Raw genomic sequence first — 17,282 nt, forward strand, 5'->3', positions numbered from 1 at the left:
TGACTGATTCAAAAATTATATGTCTAGAAAATCAACATCGCCAACAACAAAAAAAGAACTGGCCAACAGGAATGTGGTGACTTATATTCCTCCAACCCCTCACCAAATAACTGCCGTGACGGATTTCAATCTGTGGGCTGGAATAAGGTGTCAGGGTGGGATGCCAGGAAAGGCTCTGGCTTTTCCCCTGAAGACCAGCCCCCACTGCCCTGCTGCAGGTGCTTCAGTAGGCAATGAGCTGCTTCCACACCCTGAGGAGAAAGTCAGGAGTAGCCACTCTCTAAGAGTACTACAAGGAAAAAGTGTCAATCAAGAGGCTGGGCATGGTGGTTCATGCCTGTAATCCCAGCACTTTGGGAGGCTGAGGTGGGAGGACTGATTGAGCTCCGGGGTTTGAGACCAGCCTGAACAACTTGGTAAGAAGCTATCTGTACAAAAAATACAAAAATTAGCCAGGTGTGGCGGTGTGTACCTGTCGTCCCAGCTATTCAGGAGGCTGAGGTGGGAGGATTGCTTGAGCCTGGGAGCGGGAGATTGCAATGAGCCGTTATCATGCCACTGAACTCTAGCCTGGGCAACAGAACAAGACCCTGTCTCAAAAAAAAAAAAAAAAAAAAAAGAGTCAACCAATAAAACAAAAATCACAAACATTCACCATCTGAGATAACCCGCTAGCCGTCCATGTCTGAGGTCAGGAATGCTAAAGAAAGCTGAACTGAAAGTGTTGTATTGTGACCTAGTTGCAGGAAGAGTGACACGAGAGGAGTGCACTCTCCTGCACTTCAGACTGATGGCCTTTTTGGCAGCTACACAGTAGTCCATGAGATGGGCGCATCCAGCTCTCAACATTTCATAACATCCTCTTCTGAGGTCACTCAGTCAATTTTCCTTACAAAACAGACTTTGATAATGATTTGCCCATTAGACTTCCCTGCAGGAAAAAGCATGCTTTGAACAAGCTTATTGGCACTGTTCTCCTAACTGTGGGTGTTTTGGTTTAGACTCTTAAGAGTCTGGTTAGCATAATTCATTTCCCTTGTGCCTACTTATCTCTAGGTACACTGACAAAATGGAATGTCTGGGCTGGCAAAGCCCTGCTCCTGGAGACCCTGGCCTGGAATGACCTCATCAAGACCCTGCTGCCCTGGGACACCCTCTCTGAGCAATCAGTCAGCACCCTCTTCCTGTTGGTCTCTTGCTTTTAAAATTGTTTTATGATTTCTGATTCTGGGAATGTAATCTTTCCTCCTATCACTTCCAGCTTGAGGTTGGAACTCTTCTCTAGGTCTCAGTGCCAGGAAAGAGGTAGGGTGCTTATACTTAAGAGCACCCTGTTCACACATTCTAGCTCCAGTTGTTCCCATCTTGGTTGGATTTGTTAATTTCTGCAGGTTTCCAACCTCTAAGTCACTTTGACTTTTTTTCCCTTCCATCTGATAGACCCTGAGGTACAGTAGTTGAGAGTACTAGACTAGTCCTAACTCTAATTAAGGGGTCGCATAAGTTGGGCATGGTGGCTCACGCCTGTAATCCCAGCACTTTGGGAGGCTAAGGTGGGAGGATTGCTTGAGCCCAGGAGTTCAAGACCAGATTAGACAGTATAGTGAGACCTCGTCTCTGTTGGGGGAGCTAGCATAGCTTAGTAATGAAGCCTCTGGCACCCGAAAGTAGGCTGTTTAAGATTTGAATCTCAACTCATCCACTTACTAACTGGGTGACCCTGGGGAAGCAACATGTCTCCATGCCTCAGTTTTCCCACCTGTAAAATGATTGTAAAATGACTTCTCATCTGTAAAAGGATTGTTATGAAGATTAAGTGAATGAATATTTGTAAAGCAATAGTGCCTGGCACTTACAAAGCCCTACTGAAGTTTTACTTAAATAATATAGTAGATGGGAATATAACATAATGAAATCAACTCCTTAAAAATGAACACCCTGGAACATAAACATCCAAATGAGTATTGTGTTTCACATCAGGCATTCTACTTTCTCCAAGCAGCTGCCGAAAATATTTTTGGAATTCTTATTTGGAGATTATTTTCAGGGCTAATTTATAAGCCATATGAGTACATCCACCTCAGTATTTATAATCACATTCTATTTTGAAATAACTTTTGACTGCTTTTAAAGCCATCTTCAAAGAGAAAAATGTCACCGCTGAGTCTTTTAAGGCACAAAAATTTCAATGACAATGCCAGAAATGTTTTATAAATCACATTTCAGCAAAAGAAAAACAATTTTTTTTTTTTTGGTAGGAGTGTGTAGACTTCAAAGGGCAAACTTTGAAAGGGACAACAGTAATTTATAAGCTTCAGATTGTCTGCTTAAACCATCAACCCCACAGCTTCCTGGTTATACTTCCTGGTTATACCTTGTATATCTGGGAGCTGCCAACCCCCACAGGGGCGCAGTGTTGAGCAGCTGCCACTGGACCAGCAGGCTCTGGTCCTGGAAGGCTTGTTCAAAATTCAGAATCTTGATCCACAACTCAGAATTACCCAGTGAAAATCTTTGTTTTTAACAAGGTCCTGTCCAAGTGATTCGTCTGCACAGGGAAGTTTGAGAAGTGCTGCTCTAGCCTAAAGCTCTAATGGAATCCTTCATTGTTCATCTTGTGAGTACTTGGGTTACTAGAAAGGACCTCCCTGAATCTACTGAGCCTCATCAATGGGGGTGTCATTGAGGTTTTCACAGTGAGGAGATGGTGATCTGGGAGGGAGTCATCAAAGGGCCCATGTTTAGGGCCGTCTAGGGAGGAGGCAGCACATCTGGATTTCCACTAGAAGGCGCTGTGCCCCAGGAAGTAGTAGTGAAAAGCTGAGGCTGGAAAAGACTCCTTTAATTTGCAACATAGCACTTCCGACTTAACTGAGCCTGTTCCACAGGGATTCTCTGGATAATGAGGACTAAAATTTCATCCATCTACTTATCTATCCATCCATCCATCCATCCATCCATCCACTCATTCATTCATTCATTCATTCTTCCCATAAACTAGCATCTCTTAGTTCTTAAGTCATGGGGGGCTACAAGCTGTATAAGATACTTCTTGCCTAGAGTAGTTTATTTTTGAGCTGAGTTTGTCAACTGAGATTTGCCCCTCATCCAAAGTCAAGTGACTAGCATAGACTGTTCAATATGCTTTAGTTGGTCTCTTGTTTCTAGGTACTTCTCTCCATATCCACAAAAAGAAACTGTAGGGAAAGATCGTGCAGGACTTTATTCCTGGCATGAGACTTGAAACTAATTCCTGAGTCAGGAAGAATGCAGGAGCTGCCTTGCAGAAGCAAAGGTCTAAATCAGTGGTTTCCAAACTTTTTAGAACTGATAAACTAGGACAAACTTTTCACCATTGAATGAAAAAATGAGGTCAATGTGGTAAGCTTTTAAAATGCTAAATGCATTTAATCCAAAGACTGTCCTCTAGGCTGAGACAATGCCCTTTTTATTTTTGAAGTATTAAAGTGACTTCTATGAAACTATGGAGAAAGTAGGTGATAGTTTTTTTAGTTTGTTTTTGTTTTTGTTTGTTTTTTAGATGGAGTCTTGCTCTTGGCTCACTGCAACCTCTGCCTCCCAGGTTCAAGCGATTCTCCTGCCTCAGCCTCTTGAGTAGCTGGGATTATAGGCATGTGCCACCACACCCAGCTCATTTTTGTATTTTTAGTAGGGACAGGGTTTCACCTTGTTGGCCAGGCTAGTCTTGAACTCCTGTCCTCAGGTAATCCACCTGCCTCGGCCTCCCAAAGTGTTGAGATTACGGGCATGAGCCACTGTACCCAGCCAGTGATAGGTTTTAAAAAACATCTTTTCTTGGAAACGTTTTAAATTGGCAATGTTGGTCTCCAAAATTAGTTTTGAGTTACTGGTCAGAAAAATCTGCAAATACAAATCTCACTACAGAGTTCAGAGAGCAAAAGCATCAGGCTGGGCAGAAATGGTCCTGGGTGAGTAGGGGGTCTGAGGAGGCATGCTCAGAGGGACATGTGTTCCTGTTCTGTTGGGCAATGGTCCATGCTGACACCTATCCTCCCGCCCAACAACCAGTAGTGCCTAGTATGATTTGTGCTAGGCCTTGGAGATATGAATTAAATAAAACCCATTCTTACCCTGAGATCATTTTAGTTCAGCGTTAATCAGATGAGTGAAGAACTAATTAGAACTATGCCAGACATATATACAAAGTGTACTGGAGTTTAGATCGTTGATTCTACCAGGATACAACATTTGATCTGAGTTCCAAGGCATGCATAGTACTTTTCCTGGAAAAGAAAGGGAAAGGATCTTCTACTTGGGAGGCTGAGGCAGGAGAATCACTTAAGGCTGAGAGGCGGAGGTTGTAGTGAGCTGAGATCGCTCCACTGCACTCCAGCCTGGGTGAGAGAATGAGACTCTGTCTCAAAAAAGAAAAAAAGGAAAGGGTATTCTAAGTAAAGAGAAAGGCAGAAGTAAAAGCAAGGAAGTATGATGTACAGCTAGCATAGGAAAAGACAAGTTGTAGCTACAACATTAGATATGGAGGGGAGGGAGGCCGGGGAGGGCAGATCACTTGACGCCAGGAGTTCAAGACTAGCCTGGCCAACATGGCGAAACCCCATCTCTACTAAAAATACAAAAATTAGCTGGGTGCAATGGTACATGCCTGTAATTCCCCCTAAAACAAACAAACAAAGAAATAACAAAGATATGGATGAGAGAGTGGAGGGTGAGAGAGGCTGGAGCCAAATTTTGATGAATCTCTTACTTGAGTCAGGCCTTTTTCCTGGAGGCTGGTGTTTCTTCACATTTTGTGATAACTTTGCTTTGGGGATCCATTGACAGCCACAGCCTTGTTCTCCAAAGTAATACACCTATGATAAAATATCAGGAATTCGCAAATTTCCTGAAGGCTGTCCATAGGCTTTGTATCAGGCATTGAGGGGAGAGGGGCATTTAAGTTCCCATTTTTAAGCAGAAGAGAGACATAGTCATATCTGTGTTTTAGAAAGGTTAGGTGTAAATGGATAATTATATCCTGATAAAAGTCTTCATTCAGGAGAGACAGAAGAGAATTTCTGCTCCCTGGACTAGTAGTTGATGTTGGAGCTCGGGGACTAATACTCATTTAGGGATGGACGAGGGACTCTTCCCTCAAATCACACCTATAGATGTTTTCTATTTAGCGTGGAGGTAGAGGGGATGAACATGTTAGATGAAAAAAAATGGATATGAGGCTTGAGTGTGTCATCCAGAAGATCACCAGGATGGCTAGATAGTAGAAAGGAGAGCTGTATTGGTGATATCAGTTTGCAGCTGGGAAGAGAAAGTCTCCAACGTGGACCAATGGTGCTCTTTCTTCTTTTTTTTTTTTGAGACAATATTTCATTCTGTCACCCAGGCTGGAGTGCAGTGGTGTGATCATAGCTCACTGCAGCCTTGAATTCCTGGGCTCAAGCCATCCTCCCATCACAGCCTCCCAAGTAGCTGGGACCACATGCACACACCACCACACTCAACTAATTTTTGTATTTTTTGTAGAGACAGGGTTTCACCATGTTGCCCAGTCTGGTCTTGAACTCCTGTGCTCAAGCGATCCACCCACCTCGGCCTCCCAAAGGGCTGGGATTACAGTTGTGAGCCATCTCACCCAGCCTGCTCTTTCTTCAAGGAGGGGAAGGACACGTTGGGTTTTATGCTTCACAGAGCTTGTGTCATACACATTCAGCAGATTTGGGGAAAAGCTATACATATTTATGAGGGGAACTATATGTATGGGCAATGGGTAAACATGTATGTAACATATATGCCACATTCACTTTGGGGTAGGGTTTTGGCATTAAAATGAGGTGGAATTGGCTCCACATCAAAAGATGAACTATAGGACATCGAGGCAATTTGTGCACAGCCTCTATAAGCTGTCCGAAACTGGCTTAAGGTCTGCAATAGCTTCTGAGAAAAGAATATTTGTAAGGCTGGTCCTCTGTCTAATCAGACTTGTGGTCTGGGTTGTAAATCAGAGCTCATAGCTCCTATTATTAGGGACCTTAGCCATAGGAATTTAGCAATTTGCTATGCCAGCCTGCACCTTGGACCCATAGGTAAGTTACTTTCCTTAAGCTTTGGGTCTGTCTTACTTGATAATGGGACATCTATTTTGGTCTCTCAGATCAAAAGAGGAAGGTCTAATATCAAGTGTATAATGTTTTCTAGAGTCAGGGTAGCCAAAACAGCATGAAAAGAGATGTATCCATGTTATACTGATATTGTTAGCATTGAGCATTTGACATGATGGTATAATGTGCAAATTTCAAATGTAATTTTAAGTTAAAAGGGAAAGATACATACAAAAATTGCAACAATCTGACTTGAATTTTTTTTTATTTCCAAACTTTCTTCTAAATTTCAGTCATGCTGGCCGCGGTGTTTCATGCCTGTAATCCCAGCACTTTAGGAGGCTGAGGCGGGTGGATCACAAGGTCAGGAGATCAAGACCATCCTGGCTAATGCGGTGAAACCCCATTTCTACTAAAAATACAAAAAAATTAGCCAGGTGTGGTGGCGGGCGCCTGTAGTCCCAGCTACTTGGGAGGCTGAGGCAGTAGAATGGTGTGAACCCGGGAGGCGGAGCTTGCAGTGAGCCAAGATCGCACCACTGCACTCCAGCCTGGGCGACAGAGTGAGACTCTGTCTCAAAAAAAACAAAAAACCAACAAAAAAACCCCAAAAATTAGCCAGTGTGGTGGCACGCACCTGTAATCCCAGCTACTCGGGAAGCTGAGGCAGGAGAATCGCTTGAACCCAGCGGGTGGAGGTTGCAGTGAGCCGAGATTGCACCATTGCACTCCAGCCTGGGCAACAGAGCGAGACTCCTTCTCAAAAATAAAAAAATTTCAAAAAGTCAAACTATTTCTGTATCATAACTACTCTGGTTCACTGGCCTCGTCCTGAGTCTAGATAAAATATTTTTAACCATATAATCAAAGCTACAAATAACTTCTTTTTTCTTCAATTCTCTTTGTCCAAATGCTTCAAGAAAACTCATGGTGATTCACAAGTTCATATGTTCACAAATTCTCTGATACTCCTCCCTTCAAGAAGTAGAGCTTAGCCAGGCTTGATGGCACAAGGCTATAGTCCAGCTACTTGGAAGGCTGAAGTGAGAGGATCACCTGAGCCCAGAAGTTTGAAGCTACAGTGCACTATGATTGTGCCTATGAATAGCCACTGCACTCCAGCCTGGACAACATAGCTAGACCCCATCTCTAAAAAATTTTTTTTAAAAAGAAGTAGAGGCCATGCACGGTGGCTCACACCTGTAATCCCAGCACTTTGGGAGGCCGAGGCAGGCGGATCACCAGAGGTCAGGAGTTCAAGACAAGCCTGGCCACCATGGTGAAACTCTGTCTCCACTAAAAATACAAAAATTAGCTGGGCGTGGTGGTGAGCACCTGTAATCCTAGCTACTCCAGAGGCTGAGGCAGGAGAATTGCTTGAACCCAGGAGGCGGAGGTTACAGTGAGCTGAGATCACGCCATTGCTCTCCAGCCTGGGTGATAAGAGCGAGACTCCAGTCTCAAAATAAAATAAAAAAGAAGTAGAGCTTAATTTCTCTTCCTGAAGTGAAGGTGGGCTGAATGAATTATTCTTTGAATGAATGGAATAATTTGGAAGTTATGGTGTGTCACATCTGACAGGTCTGAGAGAACATTATAAATGGCATTGTAGCTTCTTCTTTGTTCTCTCTTGGATCATTAGCTCTGAAGGAAGCCAGCTGCAAGGTCACGAGGAGACTCAAGTGACCTCATGGGGTTGCGATCCATGTGGTGAGAAACTGAGCCCTCCTGCCAATGGGCATCAAGGAAATGAGATATTTGGCCAATAGTTATGTGAGCAAGCCATCTTTGAAGCAGATTGTCTGGCCTCAAATCAAACCTTCAGGTGACTGTTGCCTTAGCCAACATCTTGACAACGACCTCATGGGAGACCCTGAACAAGAATCACTCAGCTAAGTCACTTCCAAATTCTTGAGTTAAGAAATTGTGAGATAATCATGGCCAGGCGTGGTGGCTCATGCCTGTAATCCCAGCACTTTGGGAGACCCAGGTGGGCGGATCACTCGAGATCAAGAGTTTGAGACCAGCCTGACCAACATGGTGAAACCCCGTCTCTACTAAAAATACAAAAAAAAAAATTAGCCAGGTGTCATGGCGTATGCCTATAATCCCAGCTACTCAGGAGGCTGAGGCAGGAGAATTGCTTGAACCCAAGAAGTGGAGGTTGTGGGGAGCTGAGATCACACCACTGCACTCCAGCTTGGGTAACAGCAGGACTCTGTTTTGGAAAAAAAAAAAAAGGAATTGTGAGATAATCAGCTGGGCGCGGTGGCTCACGACTGTAATCCCAGCACTTTGGGAGGCTGAGGCGAGGTGGGTGGATCACTTCAGGTCAGGAGTTCAAGACCAGCCTGGCCAACATGGTGAAACCCTGTCTCTACAAAAATACAAAAAAATTTAGCTGGGTGTTGTGGCCCATACCTGTAGTCCCAGCTACTCAGGAGGCTGAGGCAGGAGAATTGCTTGAACCCGGGAAGTGGAGGTTGCAGTGAGCTGAGATCGCACCACTGCACTCCAGCCTGGGTGACAGAGCAAAACTCTGTCTAAAAAAAAAAAAAAAAAAATTGTGAGATAATCAATGTCTGCTTTTAAAGCTGCTAAGTTTTCAGGTAATTTGTTACACTGTGATAAGTAACTAATACAGATTGTTACCTAGAAGTGGGGGCACTGCCATAACAAAACCCTAAAATGTGAAAGTGGCTTTGGAATTGGGCAGCCTTGGAGGAAAGTGTTAGTGAAAAGTCTGAATACCTTGAAGAAGCCTCAGGGCCCTTGAGGAGATTGTAAGTGAGAGCATAAAGAGGAAAGTGAGGAAAATCTTGTTGTCAATTGGAGGAAAGGGGTCATTATTATACAGCAGCAAAAAGTTTAGCAACACTGTTACCTGGGGTAATGTAGAAAGTAAAAATGTACCAAATGAACCACATGATCTAGCAAAAAGCTTTCCAGGCAACCTGTTGAAAGCATCTCCTGGTTTCTTCTTATTGTTCATAGTAAAATGCAAGAGGAGATAGATAAGCCAAGAACTATTAAACATGAAGGACACGAAGGAACCAGAATTTGAGGATTTTGAAAAATTTCAGCCTCTCTATCTGGCTAAATGTAAAAGATAGATTAGGTTTTGGGGGTTTTGTTTTTGTTTTTGTTTTTTTTAGAGACAGGGTGTTGCTCTGAGGTCCAGGCTGGAGTGCAGTGGAATGATCATAGCTCACTGTAGCCTCAAACTCCTGGGCTGAAGCAATCCTCTTGCCTTGGCTTCCTGAAGCTCTGGGGTTATAGGCATGAGCCACCATGCCTGGCCAAGAAGTGAATTCTGAGCAAAGATGAAATCTAGGGCACTACTGGGAAAACATGGTCTAAAGACAAAGTAAAATTCTTTGTCATAATGATCCAAGGTAGAGCGTCAGAGTACCATTCAGTAAGACAAAAGGCCCTCTAAAGATCTTAAGGGTATGCTTTATAGATACTCTCCATTAAACAGTGGGGCTTTTCAAAAGCTTAAGAGCATTGCACCTCAGCAGAAGCCCAATATTGAGAAGGGCTTATTGCAAAAAGGTTTATGGCTGCGATCTCAGACTAATGGAATGAACCACAGTAAGATTCACAGAAGACCCACAACATTTAAGAATCGTATTGGCAGAAACAGCTTGTAATGAAAGGGACAAAGATAGTACATGAATGAAGAGACTTTTGAATTCCCAAAATTTCACCTGCTGTAATCAGACTGAGAAAACTCTACAGCTGAAAAACACGAGTTATCTCTCATGGAAAAGGAAGGATGACTTAGCAGAACCAAGAGCCCCAAGGTAGGGGCCAAAAGTCATGGGGATGAGTAGGAATGAATCCTAGTAAAAGAATCTCCAAACTTACCTAGCTGGGTCTCAGAACCACTATGGACCAGTCCTATTTTTCCCCTGTAAACAGGACTGTTTACAGTGTTTATCGTATGCCCATCCCACCATTGTGTGGTGTGTGTGGGTGTGTGGGTGTGTATGTTGGGGAAGATAATTTAGCTCCAGTTCACAGGTGTTCAGATTGCGAGAAGCTGTCTTTAAGGAAATACACCTAAAAAGCATTGTCTGCACCTGGACCTGATTTATATGCTGTGACTCTGGATTTTGAACTGATACTGAAATAAGAAGAGACTTTCGGGGCCCTTAGGAAAGGGGTGAATATATTTTGTGTAGGGAATTGCAAATAAGTGATTTGTGGCCAGATGGTGGTTTAAAAATATATCCACAAATTCCTTGATACTCTTCCAAGTATCTTCTTCAAGATGTAGAGCTTAATTTCTCCCCATTAGAGAGAAATTTGGATTTAGTGACCTTTCTAACAAATAGAATATGGCAGATGTGACAGTGTGTCACTTTCCAAGTGAGGTCATACAAGGCATTGCACCTTTCTTCTTGCTGTCTCTGTTGGGTCACTAAAGCCAGATGCCATGATGTGAGGACACTCAAGCAGCCCTGTGGAGAGAGCTGAGGCTTCCTGGCAACAAATATCTGAGTTTGATAACTTTCATTTAAGCCTATGACTTTTTTTTTTTTTTTTTTGAGAAGGAGTTTCGTTCTTGTTGCTCAGGCTGGAGTGCAATGGCATGATCTCGGCTCACTGCAACCTCCACCTCCCAGGTTCAAGCGATTCTCCTGCTTCAGCCTCCCAAGTAGCTGGTATTACAGGCATGTGCCACCACGCCTAGCTAATTTTGTATTTTTAGTACAGAAGGGGTTTCTCCATGTTAGTCAGGCTGATCTCAAACTCTCGACCTCAGGTGATCCGCCCGCCTTGGCCTCCCAAAGTGCTGGGATTACAGGCGTGAGCCACCATGCCTGACCCTCCTATGATCCATTTTGAGTTAATTTTTGTATATTCTGTAAGTTAAGAGGTAAGTTTTTTTCTTTTAGTTTTTAAAAAATACACTGCTATTCAATTGTTCAAGCACTCTTTGTTGAAAAGATTATTCATTCCCCATTTTATTGTCTTGGGACCTTTGTCAAATATCAATTGCTGGCTGGGTGCAGTGGCTCACACCTGTAATCTCAGCACTTTGGGAGGCCGAGGTGAAAGGATCGTTTGAGCTCAGGAGTTTGAGACCAGCCTGGGCAACATGGTGAAACCCTGTCTGTACCAAAAATACAAAAAAATTAGTGGGGCATGGTGGTGGGTACCTGCGTCCCAGCTACTCAGGGGGCTGAGGTGGGAGGATCGCTTGAGCTGGGGAGGTGGAGTTTGCAGTGAGCCGAGATCACCCCACTGTACTCTGGGCTGGGTGACAGAGTGAGACCCCATCTTAAAAAAATAAAAATAAAAAATAAAAATAAATCAATTGACTATGTATGTGTGAGTCTATTTCTGGACTCTCTTTTTGTTCCATTGATCTAAATGTTTATTTTTATGCCAAAACAACATTGTCTTAGTTTCTGTAGATTTATATTGTCAATCAAATTAGGTAGTATTATTTCTCCAACTTTATTTTTTATTTTAAAAATTATTTGGCCTTTTAAAAAATCTCCACATACATTTTAGAATCAGCTTGTCAATTTTTATAAGAAAACTTGCTGAGATTTTGATTGGAATGGCATTGCATGACTAAATCAATGTGTGGAGGAATTGACATGCAACAATATTGAGTCTGGCAATCCATGCAAATGGCACATCTTTCTATTTACTTGGATTTTCTTTAATTTGACATCTTTTTCCAAATTTATCCCTAAGTGTTCAATATTTTTATGCTACTATAAATGGCATTTTTAGATAATTTCCAGATATCTTTCTGTTCTTGATTTCTAAATTAATTCTGTTGCTATTAGAGAACATTGTATAATCTCAATCTTTTATCCAGACTTGTTTTATGACTCAGAATACAGGTTATCTTGGTAAATGTTCTGAGGGGACTTGAAAAACATATGTATTCTGCTGTTGCTGGATGAAATGTCTATAAATGTCAATTAGGTCAAGATGTTTTATAGTGTTATTCAAGTTTTCTAAATCCTTACTGATTTTCTTTCTACTTGATCTATCAATGATTGAGATGTTGAAAAATCTAATTGTGGTGGTTTTGTCTCTCTCAACTTTGTCAGTTTTTGCTTCCATGTATTTTGGAGCTCTGACGTTAGATGTATACAATTTAAAACTGTCGCATTATCTAATGAATTGACGTTATTATTATTCTTTCCCTTCACATGTAGAGTTTGTTCATAGGAAGCCTACAAGTTTTGGTACCTCTCGCCACAGTGATCCCAGATTCCTGTTGGGTGTGTTGTAAACAGAGGAGCCATTCCTCAGGCCCCCTGCTCTGAGCACATCCCTTACCTCTTTACTATTAAGAAATTATCGAGGCCAGGCGGGGTGGCTCACGCCTGTAATCCCAGCACTTCGGGAGGCCGAGGCGGGCGGATCATGAGGTCAGGAGATCGAGACCATCCTAGCCCACATGGTGAAACCCCGTCTCTACTACAAAAATAAAAAAACTACCTGGGTGTAGTGGCGAGCGCCTGTAGTCCCAGCTACTTGGGAGCCTGAGGCAGGAGAATCGCTTGAACCTGGGAGGTGGAGGCAGAGGTTGCAGTGAGCCGCGATCGCGCCACTGCACTCCAGCCTGGTGACAGCGCGAGACACCATCTCAAAAAAGAAAAAAGAAATTATCGAGTTGTGCTGGCGAGACACCGTCTCAAAAAAGAAAAAAGAAATTATAGAGTTGTGTTTGCAGCCGCCGTCGCCGCCGCGCCGCCGTCGCTCTCCAACGCCAGCACCGCCTCTCCCGCCTCTCCCTCGCCGAGCTCCAGTCGAAGGAGAAGGGAGTAAGTAAGGAAGTCTCTGTATCTTGGCTCGTACAAAGCTAACTGCCCGCAAACTGGACGGTGGTAAAGCACCAGGAAGCAACTGGCTACAAAAGCCGGTCGCAAGACTGCGCCCTCTACTGGAGGGGTGAAGAAACCTCGTCTTTATAGGCCTGGTACTGTGGCACTCCGTGAAATTAGGCGTTATCAGAAGTCCACTGAACTAATTCGCAAACTCCCGTTCCCGCGTCTGGTGAGAGAAATTGCTCAGGACTTTAAAACAGATTTGTGCTTCCAGAGCTATCGGTGCTTTGCAGGAGGCAAGTAAGGCCTATCTTGTTGGCCTTTTTGAAAACACCAACCTGTGTGCTATCCATGCCAAGCATATAACAATTATGCCAAAAGATATCCAGCTAGCACTCCGCACACGTGGAGAATGTGCTTAAGAATCCACTATGATGGGAAACATTTCATTCTCAAAAAAAAAAAAAATTATCTTCTTCCTGTCATTGGTAGTTCTGAACGTTAGATTTTTTTTTCCCCCATGGGGTCAAAAGGTTCCTAAGTATATGATTACGAGTGCAAAAAGAGGGGACAGAAATCAGGTATTGGCAGTTTTTACATTTTCGTTTGTGTGTGAATTTTTTATATAAATGCAGGGAGGTAAAGCATTAATGCAAGTTAAAATGTTTCAGTGAACAAGTTTCAGCGGTTCAACTTTATAATAATTATAAATAAACCTGTTAAATTTTTCTGGACAATGCCAGCATTTGGATTTTTTTTAAACAAGTAAATTTCTTATTGACAGCAACTAAATAGTGTTGGTAGCATTTTTATCATATAGTAGATTCTATCCATTCACTATACTTTTCTGAGTTGTCCTACATGCAAGCACATGTGTTTAATGTTGTCTGTCTTCTGTGCTGTTCCTGTAAGTTTGCTATTAAAATACATTAAACTATAAAAAATAAATCACCATTTTTATCCCTGGAAATATTTCTTGCTCTGAAATCTACTTTGTTTGATAGTCTTTTTTTCCTTTTTTTGCTGTGGGGGAGCAAAGTCTCACTCTTGTCCCCCAGGCTGGAGTGCGATGGCACGATCTCGGCTCACTGCAACCTCCGCCTCCCAGGTTCTAGCAATTCTCCTGCCTCGGCCACCTGAGTAGCTGGGATTACAGGCGCACACCACCACACCTGGCTAATTTTTGTATTTTTAGTAGAGACGGGGTTTCACCATGTTGGCCAGGCTGGTCTAGAACTCCTGACCTCGGGTGATCTACTTGTCTCAGCCTCCCAAAGTGCTGGGATTACAGGGGTGAGCCACTGCACCCGGCCTTTTTTTTAAGACAAGGTCTCGCTCTGTCACCCAGGCTGGAGTGCAATGATGCGTTCTTGGCTTATTATAGCCTTGACTTCCTAGGCTCGAGCGATCCTCCCACCTCAGCCTCCCAAGTAGCTGGGACTATAGGCACATCCTAATTTTTGTATTTTTGGTAAAGACGAGGTCTCGCTATGTTGCCCAGGCTGGTCTTGAACTCCTGAGCTCAAGCGATCCACCTGCCTCAGCCTCCCAAAGTGCTGGGATTACCAGTGTGGGTCACTGTGCCTGGTCTGTTTGATATTTTTGTAGCCATTCCAGCTTTCTTTTGATTAGTGTTTTTATGGCATGTCTTTTTCTGTCCTTTTTCTTTATCTGTACCTTTTTTTTTTTTTTTTTTTTTTGAGACAGGGTCTCGGTCTGTCACCCAGGCTGGAGTGAAGTGGCTCCATCATGGCTCACTGCAGCCTCAACCTCCTGGGCTCAAGTGATCCTCCCATCTCAGCCTCCTGAGTGGCTGGGACTACAAGTAGGCACCACCACGCCCAGCTAATTTTTGTAGTTTTTGTGGAGAAGGGGTCCCAGTGTGTTGCCCAGGCTTGTCTTGACCTCCTGGGCTCAAGTGATCCGCCTGCCTTGGCCTCTCAAAGTGCTGAGATTACAGGCATGAGCCACCACACTTGGCCTTGCCTTTGTTTTTGAAAAATATTTTTCCTGTAAATAGAATTCCAGGCTGGGCACAGTGGCTCACGTCTGTAATCCCAGCACTTTGGGAGGCCGAGGTGGGTGGATCACCTGAGGTCAGGAGTTTGAGACCTGCCTGGCCAACATGGCAAAACCGTCTCTACTAAAAATACAAAAATTAGCTGGGCGTGGTGACACACGGCTGTAATTCCAGCTACTTGAGAGGCTGAGGCAGGAGAATCACTTAAACTCGGGAGGTGGGGGTTGCAGTGAGCTGAGATTGCACCACTGCACTCTAGCCTGGGTGACAAGAGCAGAACTCTGTCTCTCTCACACACACACACACACTCACACACTAGAATTCCAGGCTGATAGGTTTTCCTTTCAATACTTTAAAAGATGTTGCTCTGCTGTCTTCTGCTTGCATTGTTTCTGATAAGTCTGCTGTAGTTATCTTTGTTCCTCTGGCTGTTTTGAACATTTTCTTTTTAATCAGTTATTTCCTACAGTTTGATTATGATTGCCTTTCTGTGTGTTTTCATTATGTTTATTCTGCTTGAGGTTAGCTGAGTTTTGTTTGTTTGTTTTTGATATGAGTTCTGGCTTTGTCACCCAGTCTGGAGTGCAGTGGTGCTCACTGCAGCCTCAACCTCCTGGGCTCATGTGATCCTCCTGCCTCAGTCCCCTAACCCCCCAGCAGCTGGGACTACAGGTGCTTGACACCACACCCAGCTAATTTTTTGTATATATATAAATTTTGTATGTATATATATATATATAAATTTTGTATGTATATATATATATAAATTTTGTGTGTATATATATATATCTTTTTTGTAGAAATGGGGTTTTCCTATGTTGCCCAGGCTATAATTTTTTTTTAATCATTCAAGGTCTATTTTATCTTTATAATGAAATTAAGTCTATATAGACCAAAGAAAGAAAACATGGGATGAAATGATAACAATAATTTACATTTTGAGGTGTTTACTATTTGCCAAGCCTGGTGTTGGGGATTTTACATTCACTACTTCCATTCATGGGCAACAACTGAGTACTCAGCATTGGGCCAAGAGCTTTACATCTATCACAAGCTAATCCTCCAAGCACTTATCAGATAGGCGTTATATTAAAGATCAGAAAACTGAGGCCCAGGCAAGCTAAACGCAAAGCAGATCTTGCTAAAGCAAGATCATATATCTCCTCTGCGACTTTCTTTGTGTGTTGGGGGGAAATTGTATATTGTTATTTGTCCAAGTAATTTTTTTTTTTTTTTTTGAGATGAAGTCTTGCTCTGTCACCCAGGCTGGAGTGCAGTGGTGTGATCTTGGCTCACTGCAACCTCAGCCTCCCAGGTTTAAGCGATTCTCCTGCTTCAGCCTCCAGAGTAGCTGGGACTACAGGCTTGCACCACCAGGCCCAGCTAATTTTTGTATTTTTAGTAGAGACGGAGTTTTGCCATGTTGGCCAGGGTGGTCTTGAACTCCTGACCTCAGGTGATCTGCCTGCCTCGGCCTCCCAAAGTGCTGGGATTACAGGCGTGAGCCACCGCGCCTGGCTGTCCTGCAGGTTGTTAAGATTTGTTTTATTTCATTTTTTATTTTTTATTTTTTCTGTTTTAAAATATTTTTTCTTTTAAAAAATAAGAGAAAAGGTCTCACTATGTTGTCCAGGCTGGTCTCAAATTCCTGGGCTCAAGCGATCCGCCCACCTTGGCCTCCCAAAGTGCTGGGATTATAGGTATGAGCCGCTATGCCCGGCTGGTTGTTGAGGTTTGATTCATTTTCCTTTTTCTCTCTACGCTGCATTTTGGATAGTTTATATTGCTATATCTTCAAGTTCACGGTTAATCCCACCCAGTCTAATTTTTTTATATTGGATATTATATTTTTAATCTCTAGAAGTTCCATTTATATCTTTTTATATTGTGTTTGTCTCCTTATTATGTTTACGTTTTCTTTTACATTTTTTTTTTCTTTTTGACACAAGGGCTCACTCTGTCACCCAGGCTGGTAGTAATGGTGTGTTCAGGGCTCACTACAGCCTCAGCCTCCTGGGCTCAAGTGATCCTCCCCACTCAGTCTCCCAAGTAGCTGGAACTACAGGCACATGTCACTGTGCCCAGCTAATTTAAAAATTTTTGGTAGAAATGGAGTCTCATTATGTTGCCCCGGCTAGTCTCAAACTCCTGGGCTCAAGCAATCCTCCCGCTTTGACCTCCCAAAGTGCTGAGATTACAGGCATAAGCCACCGTGTCTGGCCACCTTTTACATTCTTAAAAATATTTATAATATTTATGTTAGCTGTCTTAAGGTTCTTGTCTGCTAATTCCATCTTCCTATAGTTTTGAGATTTATACTGATTGATTTTCCTTTTGATTATGGGTTATATTTTTCTACTTCTT

General features: G+C 43.0%; 1 protein-coding gene and 1 non-coding gene across 2 annotated transcripts in view; one reads left to right on the forward strand and one right to left on the reverse strand.

Moving 5' to 3' along the window:
* The window catches only part of SLC28A2 (solute carrier family 28 member 2), a 74,296-nt gene that overhangs the window by 1,991 nt on the left and 55,023 nt on the right, over positions 1-17,282 (forward strand). The window lies entirely within an intron of this gene.
* On the reverse strand, positions 12,276-12,403 carry LOC129014914 (small nucleolar RNA SNORA11). The gene has a single exon (XR_008494434.1). It is a non-coding gene; the product is annotated as a small nucleolar RNA SNORA11 (small nucleolar RNA).

Source organism: Pongo pygmaeus, chromosome 16, assembly GCF_028885625.2.
Source record: "Pongo pygmaeus isolate AG05252 chromosome 16, NHGRI_mPonPyg2-v2.0_pri, whole genome shotgun sequence".
Lineage (NCBI taxonomy): Eukaryota > Metazoa > Chordata > Mammalia > Primates > Hominidae > Pongo > Pongo pygmaeus.